Source organism: Bemisia tabaci, chromosome 2 (assembly GCF_918797505.1).
Source record: "Bemisia tabaci chromosome 2, PGI_BMITA_v3".
Lineage (NCBI taxonomy): Eukaryota > Metazoa > Arthropoda > Insecta > Hemiptera > Aleyrodidae > Bemisia > Bemisia tabaci.
Genome location: NC_092794.1, coordinates 66,988,605 through 66,992,344, shown reverse-complemented (window position 1 = coordinate 66,992,344; position 3,740 = coordinate 66,988,605).

The following is a 3,740-nucleotide window of genomic DNA, read 5'->3' as shown; positions in this document are numbered from 1 at the left end:
AACTTTGCAGAACTTCTCCGCCATCTTGTTTGTTTACATTGGGCCAAACCATGAATTAAACAATGAATTTAAAAAAAAATGAATGAATTAAAATAAAATTAACTTTTTTTTTTTTAAATGAATTTTTTGGAATATTTATTTTCATTGGTCCAACTTTGGGGCGCCATGATAGCCGACCAATCAGAGAGCGGCACACTTTTTTTGTATTATAAGGATAATTGAGATGGCAATACTCTCCCGTACACAGGTACTCTAATCAGCTCAACATAAAATACCCGGATTTTCACACATAACCTGGCACCTATGGGCGTGATCAATTTCTCCCTCAATCATGCTTAGAATAGACATCGATGCCGGGTGAGAGGCAATGACTTCATCTCCCATTCGTTTTCGGTGGCGTAGACGGGGAGGGTGGGGGGGGGGGATATCCAGACCGAAAAAATTTCACAAAAAAAATAATTTTTTCGAGAATTTTTTCCTCATTAATCCCCCCCCCCCCACCCCGATTAACAATTTCTGGCTGTGACTGGCTTATAACCTCTCTGTCCTTCTCATTAGCTCTATGGGCTGATTATTGAAATTGATAGGCAAAGATATGGACAAAGAGGATGAAGGGAAAATTTAGAAATCCCATTGGTTTAAGCGGATGGTTGCAATGGATAGAAGAGTGACGTAATATATACTAACTGACAGTAACCTACGAGAAAACCTACAGTTAATTCATAATTTTCCCTCTTGATCTAGAAGAACCCCCCGTTTTAATAAATAAGATGGCTTCCTCGCCCTTTGCGCGATTCGCCCCTTTTCCTCTCGTCCTCTTCGCGTCATCAATTTCAGTAATCAGCCCACTGATATGCAGGCAAGCTTCTTAAGTAGCTCAGGTTACATGATAAAATCATTGCTATTGTATTAGAGTGTGGTGCTGTGTATATTGTCTATTCACTGGTTGGAAGGGCTCTTTTCTTGAAAATTTATTGAAATTAAATTTGAAATAAGTTGCAATTTATTTTTTTATATATTTATTTTTTTTTGCATCGCAAATTGCCGATAACTCACTTATGAGAATGTTTTTATTGGTCATTAAAAAACGGCATTTGTTGATCAAATGATATAAAGTATTGCAATGGTAAAAGAGTTGGCATTTTACTGTATTAATTTGAAAATTATTTCAATATTTTCGTTACATGTGATTCTTCAGTAAGATCCCCCTCCCCTCTATCCAACAGAGTGTCTTACATAATAAACCTGATCTGATCATACCTTGGAGTTTTTTGCCGTATAATCAGCAAGATTCAAGCATCGAAACTGGATTCTGTAACAGGTGCACCCGCGCGTGCATTTCACAGGTGGTTTTTTTTCTGATCAAGAAAGTTTTCGCCGCTCGGGTCTCGGGTGAAATTTTCGGGGATAACAAAACGAGACAACGAGGCTCGGCGCATGTGCACTTAGTGTCCGTTCACACACGACCGCGCATGCGCAAAGAGCCTTTATTGGCCGATTCGCCGCGGTCGATTAATTTAAATTAACACGTTACCAGCCTCAGGCCAGGCGCACATGTTTACCGGCCTCCAAAGCAAACCGTAAAATTCACTCCGCTCGAGAAACGCTCACTCCACTGGCATTGCCAAATTTCCCAACCAGCCCCGGAGATGTACATCCTAGTAGCAACGGCTGTTCATGAAAATTAAAAATTAAAAAATAAAATATATACCTAGAAAATAAAAAAATAAAAAGGAAAAAGTAAAATATAGAAAATAAAAAATAAATTATAGAAAATAAAAAATAAGACAAAAAATAGAAAATAAAATATTAAAAGTAAAAAATTAAAAAAAAGAAGTCTTCTTCTTAAAATATATTCTGTGAAGAATTCACCACTAAAATCCAATGTGAAAACGTGAGTAAGCTCTCTCTTTCCGCCACGAGGCTCCAAGTAATTTTGAAACCTTAAACAAGTATTTTTCGAAATGGCAAAAACTTTCTTTTACGCGCCTTACTCTACAATCGTCTCTACTGTAGTTTCTTGACATTTAAATATAGAGAAATAGTTTTGAAATATTCTTAGAACATTGATAAATAACAACAGTGCAAGACTAACACAATCAACATGAATTTGAAGAATCAATGATGAAAAGGGCACAGAGTCACTTTTCCAAGTTTCAGAGAAACGTACAAGTTTCGTAAAAAAAAAAAAAAAAAAAAAAAAGTATAACTTTTTTTTGGGCAAGGTGAATTTTTTGGGGCAAAAATTTAAATTATAGCTTTGGACCAACATGCGATTAGCCATGAAAAGTTCTAAAGTTTAAAGTCACCCTTATCACACGGATTCCTTCTAGAAAAAAAAGGATGTGTGCCTTTTTGGCACTAACTTCTTCGACCATTGTAAATTCTTTTACATGAATAATTTTTTTTTTCAGTTTTTCTTTATTTTTTGAAAATTCTCAAATTTTTGGGAGATACATTTTCTCTTCGGCTATCAGAATTTAATTTGTTTTAACAATTTAATTGGACTTTTAACAATTTCTCTCACTTACATTCATGTATCAAGATCAGTTCATTCCTTGAAAATTCTCAAATTTTTAGGGGGCTTATATCCTCGTGGATCCCCAAAATTCAATTTGTGCCACTTTCTTTCTGTTTTTCTGGATGTGGCTGCGTTCTTCATAAGTGCTGTATCACCTTAGTTTAGTCATACTGCTGTCTTGCCCCCATTTTATCCTGTGTACTTCGAGTGGTATCCAGATACAGCCTAAAACGAATCTCTTGATTCCTTTTTCGCTAGATATTATCGACACACTAGTATTTGGTTATCAAAAATGATAAAAATATGAAAATACAGTTAGCGGAAGATCCGCCTGATCAATGAATAAAATGACCTCATTTCGAGGTTATATTTGACAACATCATCTTCAATGACGGTCATTAGACTCAATGAAAGTGATGCGCGCTTCCCGCAGTCTCTTTGGCCCACGGACGATGTCTTTTCCCTTTCGATAGCGGAAGATGAATTTTTCATATTCTTCTTCGTCTCTTCCTTCTTGGGAACACGCACCATTGTACAATGGAGAACCATGGAGTGCTTTTGAATCACACATTTCACGATTCCATAGATCGAAGCTCAGCTTGAATGAATGACAATCTTTCACCTTATTACTAGTTGATGATACACCTTCTTGTCAGTGGCGTGGCGTGCTTCGTGATCTATTGATTGATACGACATTCAAACATATAGAAAAAGATCGATTATTAGGGCATCCGAAACGAACGCCGTGATAATCGATTATTTACAATAGCTTTATACAAGGGAAAATATCGATAGGTGATTATCACGCCTCGCCCCTGTTTCTTTTCTGGATAAGCGCAAAAACAAAGAATAGACGATTCCTTAACTGCTGAAGGTTTCAATCCTTTATATATGTAGGTATTATCGGACCTTGCGTGATTTGCCCCACGAATTAGTTTGAAAGTTAGTCTCTCTTGTCCAGGAACCGTGTTTTTATGGCTTTTAGTCTTGCAGAAAATAAAAATGATGCATTGTCCATGAGGCATATTTTTAGTGGCCGTTCACAAGATACGTAACGTTTTTGGGACAAAGGGGAGATCTGATTCTGCGTTACGGGTGTGTTACAGGCTAAGACTGCCGTCCTAAGAAAGAGCGCCGTATGAACATTCAAGAGTTGCCAAACTGTCTTCGCCAAAATGTTTATTTTTAGGGAAAGTTAGGAATGTTTTTCCTTAACATT